Source organism: Zonotrichia leucophrys, chromosome 6 (genome assembly GCF_028769735.1).
Source record: "Zonotrichia leucophrys gambelii isolate GWCS_2022_RI chromosome 6, RI_Zleu_2.0, whole genome shotgun sequence".
Classification (NCBI taxonomy): domain Eukaryota; kingdom Metazoa; phylum Chordata; class Aves; order Passeriformes; family Passerellidae; genus Zonotrichia; species Zonotrichia leucophrys.
In genome coordinates this window covers 3,407,018-3,429,534 of record NC_088176.1, presented here as the reverse complement: position 1 = coordinate 3,429,534, position 22,517 = coordinate 3,407,018, and the positions used below count along the sequence as shown (strand labels likewise).

Sequence of the window (22,517 nt, the reverse complement as noted above, 5' to 3'; positions counted from 1 at the left end):
TGAGCAAGGAACCTCTGGGATTTCTGGAGTTTATTCAATGCAGGTTAGACCCACATGTCTGAAGAACCAAAGCTAATCCTGTTGGATTTTCTGCTCTTTTCTGACCCAGAGATGGGCAACTGAGAGGTGTTTTAAAAAATTTTTTTCCTATTTCAGTCTCATGAGAAGGGTGAGACAATACAGATGTTATAATTCATGCCATCACAATCAGAAGCTGTTTTCTAATTACAGTACACTATAAATGTATTCCTACTACAACTAAGTGTAAATCCTACTACAATACAATTTTTATAATTCTATTTCTCTAAAGTATCTAAATCCTACTACAATACATCTTTTATAGTTCTATTTCTCTAAAGTATATAACATTATCCACAAAGCCATCCTTTGAAACTTGTTTTTAGTTCAATTTTTCTCTTAATGTCTGTCCTATTCTATAGTATCTCTAAGTCAACATTTCTTATCTCAAAATTTACATACAAATATACACTATGTAAAATTTGTGTTGAATTTTTAAAATTTTCTACAAATCTATTTCTACATAATCCCTCTGGGCCAAACTCTGAGCACGATTCCAGGGCTCCAGCACCATCCCACCCTCACCAGTGACACAGAAATTCCCTCCTCTATGCACACCTTGATTTCTCTGTGCAGTCAGACCAGACTGGTCATCCCCTCCCAAACCCTACAGGAGGCTACAAAGAATTTGGGGCAAAGAGCCAAAACTGGTGACTGGAATTGAAAATTGTGGGGTTTAAGGCTTTCTGCAAGCCTAACGTGGCAATATTCACCCAAAATAAAAATCATGCCTCTCTCCCCATCCTTCCATTTCTTAGAAGTGATTTGGGCAACACTGAATCTCCTCATGGCACAGCCTGTCTCACCCTCAGGGCTTTGGACAATGCCAAGGAGTACATCTTTAATTTCTTGATTCATTGTCTTATGAATTTGGAAAAAATCCATGAAGTCTATCATTTGCATGTAGCTCAGTCTGGGTTTATTTCCTCACTCAGGCAATAATTTGTCTTCTGCAACAGGGCTGAGCAGGCTCAGCTCTGGGCAGTTTGTTCCCCTCGCTTGAGCCTATGCCATTAGAGATAATTATTGAGTTTATTTATGGGGTGAAAACCTCCAATAAATGTGAAAGATGCCATTCAGGGCCCGAGAAGAAATCTTTACACTCTGGAAATGCCCCATGGACTAGTCCTGAGCAAACAGGATCACGAGCCAGCACACGTGGCTTTCAAAGGATGGAATTTCCACAGATGGAAATCCATCTTCAGGATGGTCCCCTGGGACCCTGTCGGGAGCAGAGACTGCCCCAGGATGCCCAGCCTAGGGAGGAGAAAGGCTGCAGCCCTGCCCAGAGCCTGCAGTCTGTTCCTCCTGCTCCACAGGGTGCTGGAAGGACAAACACCATCCAGGACATCACAGCTCTCTCACAGTGCTCCGCTCCTGCCTGGCAAAACCTCCTGCTGCCCCATGCTCCAGGCACTCAGAGACAAAGGAGCAAGGAAATGCCTTCCCCTGCCTCCTGCTTGCACCCAGGCTAGGCTTCTCCAGGGCTATCAAGGCAAGGACACGCTTTAATTAGCAAGTAAAGGACTTGCCTGCATGTAACAGCAAAGGGGGAGCAGTGTGTGAGGTGAGGTCCTCCAAGGGTCTGCACAGCCTCAGGAACCACCATCACCTCAGTGCCTGTGAGGAACAGCTTCACACAGGAACACAGACTGTCACCTGCACAGGCACATGGGCTGTCACCTGCACAGGGACACAGACTGTCACCTGCACAGCCGAGAGCTCACTTGCACAGGGACACAGGCTGTCACCTGCACAGCCCAGAGCTCACCTGCACAGGCACATAGGCTCTCACCTGCACAGGGACACAGGCTGTCACCTGCACAGCCCAGAGCTCACCTGCACAGGGACACAGGCTGTCACCTGCACAGGAACACAGGCTGTCACCTGCACAGGCACACAGGCTGTCACCTGCACAGGAACACAGGTTGTCACCTGCACAGCCCAGAGCTCACCTGCACAGGGACACAGGCTCTCACCTGCACAGCCCAGAGCTCACCTGCCCTGCCAGGGCATCCTGGATGGAGCCTGGATGGATAAAACCTTTAAGACTGCAGAACCCTCATGTGAAGCCCAACAAAATGATCACTTAGAACCTTCCAAAAATAGAAATTTTCTCCCTGAACTACAGCCACGCTAGGAAATCCATAGCCAGAAGGAGCTCGAGGCCTCCCAGGACAGCACCCATCCCATGGGGACACGTTAGCAACCAAAACTGCCACGTGCAGCCACCACAGATGGAGCCTGAGATAACCCTCACAACCAGGAACCACAGCCACACCAGGGTCCTGCCCACAGCCATAAAGGAATGAACAAGCAAACAAAACTCTGTTATTTCACCCCATCCCCTGCTCCACGTGCATGGCACTGCCTCAGCCCGACACCAAAGTCACACAAGGCAGAGGGTCCCCTGCACTCCAAGCCCCAAACCACTCATCCAAACACCCCCAAATCTCCAGGGAGAGCCTCAAATCCAAGCTCATGCCCAGATCTACGTGCTTGGGTTGAGCCTCAACTGCAGGCAAGCACTCACAAGAAAAGGAATAAGGAATTAAGGAAAATTCCACAGCAACTACCTGGGTAAAAGGTTTATTGCCCCCGTGCTCTTAGGGAACAGGAGTGGCAGGGGAGGGAGTCCTGGGCACAGCAGCAGCAGAAGGGCTGAAAGGACAGGGCAGGGGCAGAGGTGCTTTTTCTCAACATCTTTAGCTCGAAGGAAATGGTGCTGGCAGTGACTTTGCCTTTTCCTCCCTGGCAACTGAAAAGGAAAAGAAGAAAGCAAAATTAGTCATTGCAAAACAGCCAGCAGCAAGAGAGGGGTGCAAGCCAGGAGCCCTGGGAAGCAGCAGGACAGGGAATGGCTTCAAACTGAAAGAGAGTAGGCTTGGATTAGATATTAGGAAAAAATTCCTCCCTGTGAGGGTGGTGAGGCTCTGGCACAGGGTGCCCAGAGAAGTGGTGGCTGCTCCATCCCTGGAAGTGTGGGCCATGCAAACAGAGACTACAGCTGATTCCAGACCAAATGACCACAGAAATTACACATTTTCTTTGAGCAATTGTTGCCTATTCCACTCAGTATTCCACTGCTACCTTTGAGTAGTATTTCCATGGAAGAATTGTCCCTGGGAGGGCTGTCCCTGGAGAAGAGCAGCTGAAGCAGCAGCAGCAGCAGTCCAGCCTGCTGGTCCATCTCACCTTTCTGTGGGTTTCCCCCGCCGCCCCAGTTGTGAGATTTATTACAAGAATTTGCAGTGGTCTGTGAGACACTGTGAGTGTTGGCCACACTCCCAAAAGCTGAGGAATTGCTGAATTGAGAATTGCTTTGGCTGCTTAATCTCAACAAGTAGGGATGCTGAACAAGGCAGCATGGTCTGGGTTTACTTTTAATTACTGCTCAAAGCATGCTGCTCTAGTAAACAGGCACAAAAACCCAATTCTTGTTCCTTCCTTATATTCTTTTCCAATATACAGCCTGAGATGTCTGAGCTGAAGCCAGCCCCACCACACTGCTGTTACTGACTCACTTCTCAAGCACAAACAACTTCAAACAGCTCATGAACCCCTCAGAGTACCTGTATCAAACTACCTCCACCTGCTTACAGACACATAATAATGCTCTCAGGGTTAGAATCACTGAATGGTTTGGCTTGGAAGGGACCTTAAATCTCATTCCAAACGCCAGCCATGGACAGGGACACTTTCCATGTGTCCAGGCTGCTCCAAGCCCCAGTGTCCAGCCTGGCCTTAGGAACTGCCAGGGATGCAGGGGCAGCCACAGCTGCTCTGGGCACCCTGTGCCAGGGCCTGCCCACCCTCAGGTATGGGGATTTTCAGACTTGCTGGCTCCAGAGCTCTCAAGGTCCCTGTGAGAAGCAAATCCTGGAGATGCAAAGCGAGTTACACCGACTGTAATGCTGCTGCTCATCAGTGACCACTGAAAACCCACCCAGCTGAGGCAGGAGCAGGATCTGGGACATCTCACTGAGTAATTGGGGAACACTTGCCAAGACCCACAACACCACCATCGCTGTCAGAGCCAATTTGGATGCTGCTTGTAAGTCAGATTTCTCCCTTCTGCAAGGCTGAGATGGCAAACAGGTAGAGGCTGACAGCCCTGATGGACATGCCTGGATCTAAATAATCCTGGATGTATGGATCACCTGCCAGACTCCACATTGTCTTCTACCACCTCCCCTTAGTGGATAAATCCTTTAACACTGCAGAACCCTCATGTGAAGCAAAATGATCACTTAGAACAGTCAAAAAATTGAAATTTTCGCCCTGAACTCAGCAGGCAGTATTACAAGAATTTCAGTGGATGGTGTCTGTGGCCACACAGGGTGACACACGTGCCTGCTGTCACCTGCACACCCCACACTGTTTGCATTAGACCAAAGTACTTTGGCTCTTGGGCAGGCTCTGGGGGTTCATTCCTCAGCTGAGAAATGGCTTTCAAAGAGCTCCTGAAAGGCAAACCTGGAGCCTTTATTAATCCTCCTAGCGACCCAAAGGCACTTTCCCTGCTGTTTGTCCACCCGTTGCCACCAACACCGAGGGAAGGAGCCCTATGGGGCCAGGAAACCTTTGCCCACACTGTCACTTCCATGTCCCCATAAATTTCCAAGCCCTGCACCTTCCATAAATCTCTTTAAGGCAGGAGCAGCCAAACATCTGTGGGTTGTCTGAACGAGGGGGAATTTGGCAGACTGAGGAACAAACTCGCCTCGCCCCGCAGCCTTCGCAGCCTTGTTTTCCTTGGGTTCATTAAATACCCAACAATCTGGTACCAGAAGATGCTTCCTACGTGCAGGGGCTGCCAAGGAGCTGGGTTTGTGGCTCTGGTGGAGATGGGGAATGTGTGATGAGCACAGTTCTTGGTGCAGCAGGGCAAGGAGAGGACGGGCTGAACCCATCCTGCCTCCCCCAGCGACCACCCTCCACATGGCAAAGGTGATCTCTGGTGTCAGAGCCATCCTGCAGCTGATTTTGGGTAAATTCAAGGGGGACAGAGCAGAAAGAGTGTGGGACAAGCAGGAGATGGCAGCCAGGGATGTCATCCTGCAGCATCATCCCAACTGGGAGGCATCCAGATGGAGGAACCAGGCTTTGCCAGGCTGAGCGGAGCCCTGGGCCGGGGGCACCCCTGATCCTGAGGAAACTGGGGGTTCCCACTGCTGCTGGGCCCAGGCATGCAGGGAAGGCTCTGCCAACACCAGGCACAGGCAGACTGGGCTGCTGCTGTGCTGGGGAGCAGCACTGGAGGCTCTGCCTGCCCTCAAAGGAAGTCTTTGGCTACGAGGGAGAAGTCAAAGCAAACACCCACTCACGGTGTTTACCTGCCTAAATCAAAGCCAAAGCAGCTCTGAAACGTGCCCAACAGCATTTCCACAGAGTCATTCATGGAGAGCTTGGACTTGGCTTTTAGCTGGTGTTTTTAATATCCAGGGAGACGCTCGCGAGGCTGGGATAATGCGGAATCTGTTGCTGTAACACGCTCAGGGCTCCTGAGAGGTGTCAGCAGCACGTAGAGCCCAAACCTTCTGCAGGTTTGGCTCCATCAGAGGTCCCTGAGAGCCAGCAGTGAGATGCTTCCCATGGGGAACAGCTCCAGCAAGCCTGAGGTACCAACTTGGCAGCTCCAAGCCCTGTCCAAGCTGGCCTTGGGCACTTCCAGGGATCCAGGGGCAGCCACAGCTTCTCTAGGCTTTAATGTTTTTCTGAGTTAACAGAGAGTCTACAAACCCAAAAATGGATATTTCTAATACTTTCTGTATCTTTATAATGGCTCTTCAGCTTTGGCACACAAGGTGCCCACCAGGGGACTGCCCAGCCAGAGAAGTAATGCCCACAGAGGATTCCCATAGAGCAGGGCAGGATGAGCTGCACTGCAGCTTAGCAGCCATAAAAGCCCAGATTCTGCAGCCCATTTTGGAGGTGAGGAAAATTTTTTAAAAGTAATGGAAATGCAAACAGCCCCTGGTTTTATTTGGGCTGGCAGGAACACAGTTCTGTCCTTCACTCCTCGAGCTCAGTTATGTCAGAGTGAATAGGCAGCAATAAAGGGGGAAAATATATTTAAAATCTGCATTTTCCACCCTATCTCTGGATAGTCTCCAAGCATCCTCTTTCTCTCACACCACGGGTGAAAATCAGGAGAGAAACAGATTCCCTTGTGCCACAGGAAGGGGAAGCCCAAAGGACAGATGGGTTGGCCCCAGCGCCAGCGTGGTGTGAAGCACAAAGGCCACTCCTGAAACAGCATCCCGAGGAGAACTGACCTAAATGCTGCATCCCACCCCTGCTCCAAAGCTGCCAGCAAGGGAACCAAGCCAGGTATTCTGTCAGTGCACAAACATGAATGATTGCCCAGGACAAATAGGGCAGCAAAAATGTCCACCTTCATCACATGGGAAAAACATGTATCAACTTGCAACCCTAATGAGCGAAGGGATTAATGAATCCTGGAATTTGTAAATCATTATGAAGTGCCTAAAATAAGGCCAGCTCCTTAAATGAATGAGACTGCTAGTTAAACAGCAGGTTGTGTTAGAAAACAAGGTACAGGGGATTTTATAGATGTTAAGGACAATAAGAAGTCTCGCTGACAAAAACAGAAAGAATGGTGGAATCATTAAAGGAAGAAATAGACAATATAAACATTACTGTCCTGAGCAGAAAGGAAAACAACACAGTCACATTTGTCAGGAGTAACCTGGGATGATATTAAACAGCAGGCACTAAATATAGATCCTCCTTAAACAACAGCTCCAAATAAATTTACACCTTCAGCTTTGTAAGATGATGCCAAAAAGCCCTCTGAGCCATCAGCAGGGATGGTCCCTGAGCACAGCACAACCAGCCTGGTAAATGGTGGGTGAGACCTCAGGCACAGCAAGGCTCTGGTTTCAGGGCAAGGTCAGGGAGTCAGGAATCACAATTACAGCACCAAGCAAAGAGCTCTCCCCTCACCTGGAGCCTTTGTGCAGGTGAAAGGGAGCACTGGTATAAAACACCTCATTAAAGTGCACAGGAGTGGATGACAGCACTGATAACCCTTTACTGGCACATCCCAAACAGAGCTGCAGGTCACTGCACTGCCACCCTATGCCATGCAATGATTCTGGCAGTAATTGGGAAGCAAACAGGAAAACCAGAGCTCTGTGAGACACTGAGACCAGCAAAGTGCTAAATCCAGAGAACAGCATGGTGACACAGAACAGAGAGGAGCAACCAGCACAGTTGGTGACAGAGATGTTAAGATACCTCCCAAAAAACTAAATTGCTTAAAAGCCACTCACCTCAAAGGCAGGGGCACGAGCCCAGGCCCCTGCATGGTGCAGTAGGTTCCCCAGGCATGCAGGGATATGTCCACTGGATGAATTTGGGGTCTCCAGGAGGAGAAGGGATGGCACAGCCTCTGTGCCCTGCTCTCCATGGAGCCTCCCCCCAACTCTCACCAAGGCCTGGAGGGCACTCCAGGGGTAACTGGGGGGCTCAAGGCTCAGGTACAGCACAAAACAGGGAACAGGGAGTGGTAACTGCTGAGGAGGACCTGGCTGCCCCAGAGAGGGCAGGAGAAGCTGAGCAGGTCCCTCAGAGCAGCAGTGGGACACCTCCCAGCACAGCAGGAAGATGGAGCTGTGCACATCCAGAGCAAGGGCAAAGTGCAATTCTTTCCTGAACAGCACAGACAATAATCATTGCAATAAACTACAGCATCACAAATGGCTGTACAGGGGCTCTCAGCAGTGCCACAGCTTTATCTCTGCACTGGGGGCCTGTCTGAAAAACACTGAATCACAGAATCATTAGGTTGGAAAGACATTTAAGATCACTGAGTCTGTGCTCTAGCAAGAATTAACTCAGAAAATTACTGGAAATGGTGATCCACAGAGCAGTCCCGTGTCCCAGGGTGGGATGTGCAGGGGCCAGGGGGTGGGCTGACACAGCAGCTCCTCCTCAGGCTGCCCTGGCTCCTGTCCAGCTCCTCTTGAAGCTGCACCTTCCTGGTGTGACATCACAAGACAGGCACAGGGAGGGCATGGGCAGCACAGCCCATCACACTGCAGGGATGGAACTTTTATTTAAGTTTCAAATATTTACATCTGAAACCACCACAGGAAAAATAATTTCTACCAACAACACAAACCATGCACAACCGAAAATGTGGGTGAGAGTTTCTAAATGAAACATTTACATTTTGGCAATGTACATCTTCATTCAGGATGCTTTCACTCTGAGAAGTACCATCCATTGCACTGCATCTCATTTACAACACAACTGACAATCCAATAATCACAGAATGGCCTGGACAGGAAGGGACCTTAAAGAGCATCTCATTCTAACCCCCTGCCATGGCCAGGGACAAATTCCACCATCCCAGGGTGCCCCAAGCCCTGTCCAGCCTGGCCTTGGGCACTTCCAGAGATCCAGGGGCAGCCACAGCTTCTCTACGCTTTACTGTTTTTCTGAGCTAACAGAGAGTCTACAAACCCAAAAATGGATATTTCCAATGCTTTCTGTATCTTTATAATTATAGTGGCTCTTCAGCTTTGGCACACAATTGTAGCTTTTGGCACCTAGTTCATAATATTAAAACTTGTCCTTTCGAAAATATTATACAATATTCGTTTGTACCAGCTGGGACCAAAAAAACCCCAAAGCACTTGGTAACTGGGATAATAATATATACACTTGAAGTAATTTCATAGCATTGACAACTGCTGCCCAGCACACAGAAGGCTGCTCTCAGTAAGGTTAAGGCAGTCACAGAAAATCACAATTATTGTGAATTTCTCATATCACTTGCAATGAGAAATGGCCACCTCCACCTGGCCTAGCTGTGCTGCCAGGCTGTCCTAGGCAGAGAAAACCAGTTTTCTGTATTAATTCATTTTCCTTATAATTAACACTTCTCACTGGTGCAGAACAGTGATGATGGCATTTGTACAACTGGGGCAGACGAGCACGGAGCTTGTGTGGGGTCACTGCGAGAGTCATCATAGGGTAAAGGACAGAAAAGATACCTTAAAGGCAAGTAAGTAACACACTTTAACTCATGCCCTTGGCTTTAGGAGCAGGATGAGGGGTGAATCTCTGGACCCTGGCCCAGACCAGTCGCTGATGCACCTGGGCAGCCGCATCCTCCTGCACCACCACTCCCCAGCCACCCAAGGAACCCCTGCTCCTTCTGTCAGGGGCTGGTTCTGAGCAGAGAGAGGGAGAGCAGCTTTTCCAGCTGCTGGATCAGCGTTTGCCAGATCCCATTTTTTACAAACCCTAGGAGAGGTAAGGATTTGTGAGCACAAAAGTCAAACTCCTCTTTCAGCACGGCCCCGTACCTACCGCACAGGCAGCCCCCAGCCCTGGCTGCTGAAAGCAAAAGCCATGGCCAGCAGCCACAAATCCAGGGAATGATGTGGCCCAGGGGATGCCTCAAATGGACTACAGAGGAGTGACACCAATGATGCTGCTATATTTAATCCTCTAAAAGCAAAAACCATGACCAAGTCTCCCTTGGGCACACTTTTAGGGGGGAGGTACAGAAACTCAACGCACCAGAACAGATTTTTTACACTCACTCAACCAGTTCTTAAAATATTACTCAAATGAAGTGGTTACTGAGCCAAACTGGCCTGGTACTTCCCACCCATCCGTGCAGGGACCCACAGCAAGCAGGGCTGGGAGCAGCCACAGGGTTTGGTGCTGCTCCTCCAGGTCAGTTTAATGCAGTTCACTCCTCCCTGCACTTCAAAGAAACTTCTCACACCAAATCTTATTTATCTGACACAGCATAAGTCAGATGCATAAGATGCAATATCCAACACCACAGGCTACAAAATTCATGGATAAATCACCTGAAGCCAGGAGAAATTCTGGCTGGAAATTCACCATACCTCTTAATTTTCAATCCCTGCCTCACCTCTTTGTTGATGACAAAAGACCCCACACATCCACAGCCTGTACTGAGATGCACCATCCCAGCGAGGCTCCAGCTTGGGGATTTTTGTCTCCCTAAAGGCAGCCAGCTCAGAAAAGTTTGGGAAAACAAACCAGCCCATGGATCTGCTCCCTGTGGCAGAGCCACATTCTGCATGGCTGCTCTGCAGAAATAGCTGGGAGAAGAATTTGTAACACATCAAAGAAACTTGTAACATACCAAATCTTACTTATTTTACACAGCATTTGTCAAATGCATAAGATGCAATATCACACATATCCAACACCACAGGCTACAAAACTCATGGATAAACCACCTGAAGCCAGGAGAAATTCTGGCTGGAAATTCACCACACTTCCTAATTTTCAATCCCCAGCTCACCTGTTGATGAGTAAAGACCCCCCCCCCCCCACACACACACACACACAGCCTGTACTGAGATGCACCACCCCAGCAGGTTTCAGAAATAGCCTCTTGCTTGGGAATTTTTGTCTCCCTAAAGGCAGCCAGCTCAGAAAAGTTTGGAAAAACAAACCAGCCCATGGATCTGCTCCCTGTGGCAGAGCCACTGTTCTGCATGGCTGCTCTGCAGGAACAGCTGGGCCATGGGCAGCCAGGCTGCAGCTGCAGGCACAGAGGGTGACCTTGGAGAAATCCTCTTTCACAGCCACAACACGGCCACGGCTCGTGGGGAGAGCTGTGGGCAGCACCAGAGCTCCAGGGCTCATGTCTGCCCAGTTCCAAGGAATTCTCAGAAGGTCTCATCCCTGCAGAAAGTGGTGGCACTCATCCCATGCCATGCTGGGGATCAGGGACAGGAGCTCCCCTGGGGCAGCAGCCACAGGCTTCATTCTGGGCAGGCTGGCAGGCACAGAGGAGCAGCACGGTGGAAAATTCCCTCCTCTTGGCCCTCGGAGTTTATATTTAGCTCTCTGAGGAGCAGGCTGTTGTTTTGGTGGTATTTTTGCCCAGCCCTGCGGGGACCCCTGCAAAGGGAGCTGTGGCTGCCCCCACACGTGAGACCCACGGCTCTCACAGCCCTCTGCTGCTCGGCAGACCTGCTTTTATTTTTTTTTAGTTCTGTTTCCCCGAGTCAGCAGGCTTGCTTCCTCTTCCTCCTCCTCCCGTTTTGGGAGAGAAAGGAGCAGAAAACGTCAGCCAAGGAGAGAGTTTGCATGAGGAGCTGCAGAGGAGCAACATCCCAGCTCCTCTGCTGCCCTGGTCCCCCATGGCCACGGGAATAAAACTTGTCTTTCTGAAGGGATTTTCACTCCAGCAGAGAGTTTTGGTGAGTGCAGATCTGCCACAAAGGCTCTGCCTGCCCCGTCCCTGCCCTGGGGTGTGGGAAGGAGACTGGACCCAGCTCTCCAAACAGCTCTGAGCATCTCTGGCACCTCGCCCTGCCCCAGCCCCTTGGTGCAAAGTCTGCCCTGCCACAGATTAATGTTCATTAAGGACAATTTCCCAGCAACATCCTTTGACAAGCCACGTGACACGGGAGGGGGAAGGGAACAAAACCAAAACCACCCTTTCAGCTTGGGGTGTCCTCTTTTCCATCTGAGATTTTTACAAGGCAAGTGCAAACCACCTCCATCCTGGCAAATAAAAGAAAAGTTCTATGTAACAGTATAAGAAAGAAAGAAAAAAGGAGGAAGAGTTTCAAACCACACAGCTGCCGTTTGAGAAATCAGAAATTTACCAGCAATAATAAACAGACAAGTGGGATAAAGCTCATTCCCCTCCTCACCCCTCAGGACACAGCCCATGGTGTCAGATCTGCACACAAATACAGGTGTTTTGGCAAAAAGTTGTGTATCTTGTTCTGCCTATACTTTTGCTGAGAGTGAAGCAATCCTTTGCTACTACTAGAAAAAAAATATTGCATATAATTAACCAATGCAGATTTGGGAAATTTTATTGGTATATGTTTGCCTATTTGCATGTGTGCATATTTATACACATGTATTTATTTATGCAGGTATCCATAGCTGAAAATTAACCTAGATTGGTGCTGGCTCTGTCCCACAGTCTGCCTGATCTCCATATACAAAAATCTGGATCTCACTCACACAAATCAATTACCCACCGAACTGATCTGCACAGATTTTCTATGCAAAGTTTTGCATTTACAGCAAAAGGCCATCTGCTTTCTATAACCACTGTGGTTCCTGGACACCTCGGCCCTGTGCAGAGCTGGAAGTCACAGAAGTTTCCCCTCCCTCTCTCCTCTGGGTGGAAGCTGGGAGTGAGAAATCTGGAGCCAGGGATGCAGCAGCAAGCCCAGCACGCGTGGCCGTGCTCCACGTGGCCGTGCTGGGCACGGTGGGGAAGTGCAGAGAAGGAAGCAGTTCCAGGGCAGGTTGTTTTGGCTGGGTTTTCCCCCCACTTTTGGAAGCAATCTTCTCCCAATAAAGTGCCTCCAGCCCTGATCCTGCCCCACTGAGCAGGGCCCTGCCAGAGCTGGTGTGACACACCCACCACCACAAGCATCCTCAGGCTCCACAGGACTCCCAAAAATGAAGAAATAAATCAGAAGCTCGCTTCAAACCTGCACCGAGCCACGAGAGGTACGGACAGAGCAAACTGCTCTGAAATTCAGGTTTTTTACTATCGCTCTAATTAATCTGTTTCATGACCCACCCCAAATATTTTCTCTAGAAACATTATCTACACTGTTTTGGGGTTTCTTTATTTCTTTTTCCAGCCCTCAGCCAAGCCCCGGTAAATGTTTCTGCCCACGACAGAGGCAGGCCAAGGGAATGTGTGCTTTGTGATGGCAGCAGCATCTCCTGTGCTCAGAAATACCCAGCACTGGGCAGAGATGCTCGCAGCCCTCCGTGTTTTTACTGGATTATCACAAAACACTGCTACCTCTGCAATTTGCAAGTAGTTTTTAATCTGTCAAAACAGACTTTTAGTATTGCTCGAGGATTCAAAAGGAAAATATGCACATCTGGTTTCAATCGCCAGCCGAAGTTTTGTCTATCAGCCTATTTCATAACAAATTACGCTCACTTTTCACTCCAGAGGATTTCCTAAGGAGGGGATGAGCTGCCAAGGTACACCAGCGTCTGTGGAGACCGCACGGCACCGAGAGGCAGCGGCACAACCAGTGACAGGCACGGCGCTGTTACAAACTCTCTCCGAGTCAAGGAAATTTAAATTATCGAGGAAAAGCTCCTTAGCCGTGAAATCTCTGCGTACAGCTGTACGTGAAACCTTCACGTACCTTAGAACCCGATCAACCTGACGTCAGTGAATGGAGAAACAAGACTTACAGGCTTTCCAGGGCAGCCCCCCGTGCCAGGGCGCTGCGCACAGCCAGGCGCTGCCGTGTCCCATCGCAGCAGCGCCGGGGGCTGCAGAGCCCCCAGGACCGGCCTGTCCGTCTGTCCGGCTGCCCCGAGCCGCCTCACACGTGCCCGGAGTGAAAAGCGAGGCACGGCACGGTGGGAAGTGCGGCGGGCCCTGGGAGAGCTGGAGCATCTCCGCGGGGATGCTCAGGCGCGGCTCAGCCCCCGTGAGCCCCCGAACCGGGCAGGGCAGCACCGAGCCCGGCGGGACCCGAGCTCCAGCCCCCCCGGAGCCGCACTCTCGGCCCGCAGAAAGGAAAGCACGTGTTGATCCTTTCGCAGGAAATCATTCCAGCGGCAAAGAGGGCTCGGAGCGGGTGAGGACCGCTCGCTGCCCGCTCCCAAACTCCGGCGAGCCGCCCATCCCCGCACGCCGGGCTCAGCATCCCGCGCCCCCGCCGCTCCGGACACGCATCCCACCGCTGCACGCTCCCTCCGGGGCCCGGGCGGCTCCTCCGCCGTGACCCCGCTCACCCCGGGGCGGGGAGAGCCCCGACGGCACAAAGGCGGACATCCCCAGCCCGTTCCGCGGGGATGCGGGGGCTGCGGGGGTACCACCGTCCTACCCCATCCCCTCCGAGCCGCCCCGTGCCCGGGCAGGGCGCACCGCCGCCCTTTGTCCGCTGCCCCCCGGCACCCCCCGGGGCTGCAGGGCCCCGCTGCGCTCCGGGCATCGCTTACCGAGCGCGTCCCGCGGGGGCGGCGGAGCGGCCCGGCCGGGCCGGCTGTGGGCGCCGCTCCCACCGCGCTCCGCTGCCGCCGCCGCCGCCGTGCTGCGGGCGGGGCGGGCGGAGGGAGGGAGCGAGGAGGAGGAGGAGGAGGAGGAGGAGGAGAAGGAGGAGGAGGAGGAGGAGGAAATGTGCTTGTCACTTCCTGAGCGGAGCCAGCGCCGGCAGAGCCCGGCCCGCACCTGCGGAGCGCCCGCCCCGGGGAGCCGCGCACCGGAGCGCTCGCTGCGAGGGGAGGCGGGGGAGACCCTGGGCTGCCGCCCCGAACGGGCATCCCCGGGTTAAACATCGCCAGGAAGAGCGTGTGTGTATGGGGGAAACCCCAAAAATAATGAAAAAGGGGGAATCGGGCGGCGGTGAGGGGCTGTCCCGCGGGAGCCGCGGGCTGGAGCCGGCAGCGGCAGCAGCGCCCGCATTCGGCCCCGCAGCCCGGGATGCTGCGGGCGCGGCTCGCCTGGGGCTCCGCCGCCCGTTCGGAGGCCGAGAGTGACTCCTGGTGGCACGGCCGGCCCGGGGAGGAGCAGCAGAACCGGACGCACCAGCAGCTCGCTGAAGGGTCCCCGCGAGAAGTAGCGCTGAAGTTTTGGCGCATCACAGATGGACACCATGCGCCCCTGCACCCATTAGTGAACAAAAATCCCGCTCCTTAATTCTTGTCACCCTTTCATAGAATCAGTGGCTGGTTTGGGTTGGAAAAGACCCTTAAAGATCAAGCAGTTCCACATCCCAGCCATGGGCAGGGATGACTTCCACAGTCCCAGGCTGCTCCAAGCCCCAGTGTCCAGCCTGGCCTTGGGAACTGCCAGGGATCCAGGGCAGCCACAGCTGCTCTGGGCACCCTGTGCCAGGGCCTGCCCACCTTCCCAATATCCCATCCAACCCTGCCTTCTGTCAGTTTGAAGCTGTTCCCCATTGTCCTGTCAGTCCAGCCCCTTGTCCCAAGCCCCTCTTCAGTTCCCTTGAATCCCGTTTAGGAAGGAGCCATGAGTCCCCTGCAGTACTAGAGCTGCATCTGCTTGGCTTCACGTGGCAATGGCCTGTAGCAGCACTGAGCTCTCAGTGACATTTTCCATCCAGCCAGGCTGCACCACGCACAGCATGCGGGCTCCTTCCGAGAGCGAGCGTAACGAGCGAACAAGGAAACGACATGACAGCTAAAAGGAAGATTTAGGGCTCATTACAAAACAGAGCCCAAACATTAATCTTAAACATATGCGAGCAGACAACACAGATGCCATCAGGAATGAATCTGGGGCTGAATTTCATCCACCCGGCTGGATGGCCGGGCACAGGGCTGGGGATGGCATGCAGGGACAAGTGAGGGACAAGTAAGGGCAAGAGAGGCTGTGGCTGTGAGCTCAGCAGGGCTCCGGGTCCTGGGCACTGCCCAGGACAACAAATTACTGTCGAGGAAGCCTTGCCACTCAGGATTGAATGCAGTGAAGAAAGAGGGAGGGAAGCAGAAGTAGCGGGCAGATACTTAACAAAGGAGCAGCTCCCACCAACACAGTGAGGGCTGATCTCAACAAAAGTGGCTCCATGCTCAGTACACATAAAATTAAGCAGGAGTGGCCAGTCTGAGTGGGTGATGAACAGGGAGAAGGGTTTGATGATGTGAAGGGGCTTTTGCATCATGTTCCTCCATCCCACTCAGTATTTGCTTTTCTTATCACGTGTTGAGACTGGTAGCAATAAAACACTTGCTAACTCCTTTTCCAGAACTTCGGGAATCAAGTCTGAAAATGTTTTTTTATGGTTTCCCAGTGGAATATTTCAGCAATAAAGCTCAGAGCATAATTGAATCCATTCCCGTGGCAGCCCTGGGCTCCAAGACTCAAGCAGAAAGTTGTTTTCTGTCTGCTTCTGCAGCTCGCTCCAAACCCAGCATTTTGTGCCTCTCATCCTCTGTGCTTCCCAACAGATGAGCTGGCTGTGGAGAATTCCCAGCACGTGTGAAAGCCTGTTGCTGAAGCACAAACCTGTTTTGCACAGACAGTATTTTCAGTAATGTTGTTCAAATAACTGGCTGCCCAAAGGCCCTGGTTCCGGACAGTGCTTTTTCCCTTTGTCAGAAGGGGGGGGGAAGAAAATAAATAACTTTCAAGCTTTAAAGAACTGGCCAAGAGGGTTTATTCTTCATGGACAGAAAATTCATTCAGTTCATTTGTGAGCTGATTTAATTTGTGGTTTTGTCTCAGATGTCAGTGCCTTTGCTACCCACTGACTGGGAGCCTTCCTGATGGGGATGGAAACCGTGGATAGGAAAAAATCTAATGATCCCCACGGTCCTTCTGAAGTGATTCTGGGGTCCAAGCCATTAAGACATGTTAATGTAGCAGTGCTAAGCCCTGTGGATAGACAGCATTTCCTTCACTCCCTGTACACAGCATCTGGCTGCAGTTACAGCCTTCTTTCCATGTAGCCTTTCCAATGCTTCGCTGTCTCTCCAGTTTGCTGTTATTCATGTCATATGCACCAACAATTTCAGAAGTTTGTGCCTTTCACAAGGACTCTGCACTGTCCTTCTGAGCACCTGAGCCATCCCAGTTATTTATGGGTCTATCCTTCTGCTTCTCTGCCAGGCAAAGAACACAGGTAAGGGCCAGAGAGTCAGAGAGTCCCAGCCACAGGCTGATGTCCCTGTCACCCAGCTGTGCTGGGAGCCACATACTCACAGGGACATGTTGTCAACACCAAAGGTCTCCAGGAACACCCTTCACCTTCAGGGGAAATCCTCAAATCCACAAAATCCTTATAACAGCAAGCAGAAGTATTTTTAATAAATATTTCACGCCCAGGGAATGAGCATATCTCTGTAATGTGGTCAAGGTGCTCTGTGTCAGAAAGTACCAGAATCACAGACACCCTAAACAGGTGAAGCATTGCTGTGCAGAGGGCTGAGATGAGGAGTGTAGTTCTGACTGCGTTTGGCATACTGTGGGATTTCCACCAAACTTAAAAATCTCTTTTTTTATGTCACAGGCTATTTGCTGCACACATGTAAGAGCTTTGTGTTTGCTGCCTCCTCCCCTGCCTTGGCAGAGGGTGTGACACCTGATCTGGGTGCCCCAGACTGGGAGCAATGGAAACAGTGATGGATAAAATAAATAGGCCATGAAGTACATATGGGAGTCTGGATGTGCTCATCACTTTGTCAGTAATATTTGGGTTTCAATTGGTTTAAGATAAGCCCAGAGTTATTTTTCCATCATCCACAAAGCCTGAGGCAGCTGCAGACATGCCCCAAAGCATCACCCTACCTGGGATAAGCAGCAGTGCAGCACCCATGGAGCTGAGGAGCCCTGGGGTAGGGCAGCAGCCAGCAAAGCTAATTACTACTGAAAATTGGGGTGAAAGATCCTTCTGCTTGAATTTCAGTTCTCAGCCCTATCAACAGCTAAAATTTCTTTAAATAAGCACACTCTCCTCACCTCTACTTGACACATGACACTGTCCATGCATACCTGGCTGCTGCAGTGACTGGGCTGAGGTTTGTGTCTGTTCCCTCTCTGGGCTCTATTAGCTCTGCTGTGATTACCCAGAATTGATGTGTTACCTGGCAGCAGCTGGTTTGCCAGACAGCACTCAGCTTAATTTCCAGTAACAGAGAAATGGGCTCATTTCAAGCTATACTGTTACCTAACAAATGGAAATTAAGCTGCAGGTTGGCTTTTCCCTTATTTGTGTTAAACAAAACAGGCCAGCGTTCCTTTTCCTCCTTTGTCTGGAGGCTATAACACCTCATCCCCTTTCACTGAAAGCCCTTGGTAGCCATTAATTGCTCCTCAATTTAGCTGCCACCACAAGGGTTAGGTCATGCTCAACCTCCTTGCAGCCAAAGCGTGGGATAGAACCCTTCACCACCCCCTCAGCCCAAGCAGGTAAGGCTGGGCAGGGCAGCTCCCCCTCCTCTCATCCCAGAAAAGGCAGCAAGCAACAGGAATTCAAAGGCAGATCCCCACACTGCTTTGCAAAGCCCTGGCCCAATTATTTCCTTTGTGCTCTCCTATTTTACAGGGGATGATTCCATACATTAAAATGCTTGGAGGGCCTATAAAATGAAGCAGTTATTGTTGCAGCAAGCCATGCTCTGCACCTCTAGCCAGGCTAAGATCAGGGAAGCAATCCCAGTGCCAAAACACTGAACATTTTGCTGTATGTTGCTAAATACCACGCTTAAAGATTTTGTCTGGTATGAAATAACACAAAATTTGGCAGCCTCACACCAGGCACCCTGGCTCACAGCAGAGTATATGCACAGGCAGATTTCCCTCACAATGGCTACAGTGCTGCCAGTGCATTCCTGGAATGCAGAAATACATGGAAGCCACTGTCAGCGATGGAGAGCAGCCTGCTGTGCCTAATGCAGCAGAAAAGCTATTCAAGAACTTGTCCTTACATAAAAATAACTCCAGAGAGGCTGTGTCAGCTCAGCTGTGCAGCTTTGCAGGTATCTGGGTGCTGTGCCCTGCACACCTGGCCTCAGCCTGCACTCCTGGGAACAAACCCAGTGGTTCTACTGAGGGATTTCAGTTCATCCCCTCATTTGCCCGTTCATTTGACTCTTTGGGCTCACAGATTTCCCAGCCAGTGAAGAACTGAAATAATTCTGACACAGACTGTAAGAGAGAACATTGTTTGCTCTCCAGAGAATCACACCTGAGATCTGTGTGGTGGGACATGCACTTCCTCACCCAGGTATAATGAGTTGTAAACAGCAACTGCAGGTTTAAAACCCCAAATATCTGAAAGCTCCTTTTTAATATTGGCTGGAAAAGTACAAAGTAAACAAACAAACAAACAAAGAAACCCCCACAACCCTGAATCTCCTTTGTTATAGGTGTTAAACACCTCAAATCCTGTGATACAATCAAGGCAGCTGGCTCTTCCCAGATTTCAGAAATGCTGTTGCAACAGTGGGTTTGGATTCCAGAAGGTGAGCCCATAATGCAAACAGCTATTTCAGCCTCAGTGATGCTTTGCAACAGTGCTCTCAATAATGATTTGCAGGAATATTCTCCTGATGGGACAGAGAGCCTGCAATCACATGCTGCATCACTGCTGGCCCTGGCTGGAACAGCAGCTGCCATAATTCTGTTGGTGTTTCTGATGTAACCCAACAGCTCTTAAAAAACAGTTGTAGCTCCCAGAAATTCTTCATGTTTCAGCACAAAATTATACTGAGTTTCAAGAATAGAATATTCATTTCTTATCTCTTAAGCTTTCAAAAAAGAAAAATCTACCTTTAGTAAAGCAGCCTATGGACAGCACTGCAGGGCAGGCTGGGGAGGGTTTAGTGGAAGGTGTCCCTGCCCATGGTAGGGGTTGGAATGAGATGGTTTTTAAAGTCCATTCCAACCCAAATTCTGGGATTCCTTAACTATTCCTGCTCCTTAAGAGCCATCAAATGAACATGCCTCTCCTGCAGATAACAAGCCTGGTCACCAAAAGGGCAGTCAAGAGTAAGGAAACATTATCCTTCCCTCTGAATTTTCTGTGTTCATTCAGTTGTGCCATGATTTTCATGTCTGGTATTTCTCACTTTTTAATCCTTATAAAAATGATTATAGGAGTACTTATTTCAAGAAGGTATTGTGATGCTGAAAGGGCAAAGGCTTTCTGTCTTGAGAACCCATTTACCTGACACTCCAGCAGAGTCCCATGAGTAGAAACTCTCCTAGAACAGACATCTCCAATCAATAATTATTTCATTAATATCGCTTGTTCACCTCTCTCAGATATTTCACCCTGACAGTTCAGCTCTGTGATAAGCCCCATAAAATTCCAGAGTAAAATGCTCCAAGCTCCTTCAGTAGCACAAACCCTGCAATGAATTCAATGGTCTCTCCCAGTAAATGCCTCAGAAGAGAATCCCTAAACTCAGTTTTCATGGCAATAGGAGGCATCAGGAGCCAGGTTTGAGCTGCACCAGGCACAGATGTTGGTGGAGGTGCTTTGTTTGGGCTCAGGCACTAAAACCCATCCTCAATCTGCCAGGAATAAAAGGTCAGTCCTGGGAGAATTTCACCCTTCAGCATGCTGTCAATGAAGCAGGGAGCACAAACCCTTTCTGTTCTGCCCACACTCTATGCAAAACCACTGCAGGAAGGTTTGCCAGCTCTGCAGCATCACCCAGCCTAAACTCAGTCCTGCAGGAACAGCCTTGGGCTCAGCCACCTCTGGGATCCATGGAAGATGCTCATTTTACTACCCACAAACCTCATATTTGACAGTGAAATCACAGACAGAGTTTTCAGATAGCAAAACAATAGGAGTGAAACGTGTTTCAAATGCTGCATTTATTCTCCTGCATTTAGCAGCTGCAACCAAGAGTCACACACACAGCTGGGCAATGAAGATTCCAACCTTCAGGAACCCTCATGGAGCACTCCCCCAGCTTCCAGCAAAGACTTGCTCCTCCTAAATCACTGCTTTTTCCTCTGCCTCTTTTTCCAAGGTTTTTTTATTTTTTTCCACTGAAATGCATCAACATTTCATGAACTGCCCCAAATCAAGGACAGTCTTGGACAAGTCATTTCCAAATCCTCATAGCCAAAAATACCCCACTGCCTAAGTCAGTATTGGAGCAGCTTCCCAGACTCCATTATCCAGAAAATGCCAGGTTCCCAACAGAGCAGATTTTAAATAGTAAGCCTTTGGTTACTGTTGCCTTAAAAGAAAGCTCCTAAAACATCTTTTACAAGCATTTTTCTGCTCTCCAGTGACACCTGGAAGTGCTTGGGACTGAAGGAATATGCAAACTACAGATCAGATGCAGAAATCCTTATTTTCAGGCAATTTTAAGAAGCTTATTTTTTAGCTTTACAAGTTATATAAAAATATTACCCAGAGAACAAAAACTAATAATAATCAATTCTGTGAAGTGGAGAAAACAATCCTTGCCCTGACCCTTCCATATCTTGTGGAGTGGGAATCTATGGTTAAATTCCAAGTAATTGATTAAAAGAAAATCCATGACAGTCCTGATTTTATTTTCATCCCATGATTAAATACACATCATGACTTCATTAGCAAAAATTACAGATGGGAATAAAACAGATGCCCAAAACACATCCTGCCAGAGTCCTTGAAAATTAAAATTTCCTTGTATTAACTGTACCTGATGCCAAAAATGCCACAGGCTTTTTACTGAGGCTGTTATCAGCATTGTACTTTGAATCCTTTGTGCTACTATGCTAAAAAAATTCTCTGTTTGGATTCCCAGTTACATTTCCTAGCATTCCAGCTGGCTGCAGGGCAGGGGCAGAACACAGAACTACAACAAATGGTAACAAGCCCTTGCTTTTGGCACTCAGGTTAGAACCCAACTCTGACCAAATATACAAAAAATCATTCTGGGACTGAATTTTTTTCAGCACTGCTGATAAACCATTCTCTCGATTGAGTATATTTAATTTTACAAAAAAGATGCAGCAGTAAGATTTCTATATTGAAAACATCAACAGATGGATCACAGAGGGAGGACTCACCACTGTGCAAAAGAATGCCTTGATTCCTATCCTGGGAAAGGACTGGAAGTATTTATTGACCCTTAAAGATCTCCTGAGCCCTGGGAATGAGGAGAAGCATGGAAAGTAGGAGAAGCAATTCCCTGATAAGCAAACATGACCTTGCCTGTGAAACAAAACCTGATTGCCTAAGAGGGCCTCCTTGATGTTTGAAAGAACAAGTTTATTGTCACCTGCAAATGTGTTTGTCGAGGCATGAAGAAATCTCATTTTCCTGCCTTTCAAGCAACAGCAATATTCTGAGATTACAAAACAGAAGAAATGAAGGCAACGAAATTGAGCAAAAGGATTGCACACAGAAGTTTAAAAAACACATATAAAAAAGCATAAGGAATGGATAGTTATGCTTTGAATTCTTTTGGATTTATGCAGTTAAAATCCACCCTGAGAAATTCACTGGAAAACTTCTTGTCATTGTGGCTCCAAAGACATTCCCATACAGCAGGTTAATAATGAAGGAGGCACATGTCACACACCAGAGGCTGCAACATCACACCTTTATGTATTCATGAGATCAGGGAAAGGAACTGACCAGGCATGAACACACTCAGCAAAGGGAGACTTAAAAAACTCCCTCTGTGGGAAAAGAGCTGAGCTGCTTCAGAGGAGACACAATTATGCTAAGTCTGAAAATCTGAATTTAAAGTACCAACTGGTCCTTTTTGGAAAGTGCTGTGGATTTTGTATTCATTTCCCTCCCTACCAGCCACCCTCGTGTTCATTAAAGAGCCAGCACTTACACTGCAAAAGCTTGTTCCCTATTCCACTGCACAAGAGAGAAATGAGATTTTTGCTTTGTAGGATACCTTTACCTCTATAGGTCACTGCTTACCAGCACAGAAATTAAATATCAGACAATCTTTATATTTCAAACACAAATACCATTCAG

General features: G+C 49.5%; 1 protein-coding gene across 2 annotated transcripts in view; it reads right to left on the bottom strand.

The window, feature by feature from the left end:
- The window catches only part of FAM53B (family with sequence similarity 53 member B), a 46,241-nt gene extending 32,102 nt beyond the window's left edge, over positions 1–14,139 (bottom strand). The window contains exons 1-2 of one of the 2 annotated variants that reach the window (XM_064716741.1): positions 14,053–14,139; positions 2,655–2,836 (exon numbers count right to left, since the gene is read on the bottom strand). The gene's annotated coding sequence lies outside the window, so the exon portion shown is untranslated. The remainder of the gene's footprint in view (positions 1–2,654; positions 2,837–14,052) is intronic. The other variant, XM_064716742.1, reaches the window with a different exon arrangement.
- Positions 14,140–22,517: the final 8,378 nt, after the last annotated feature.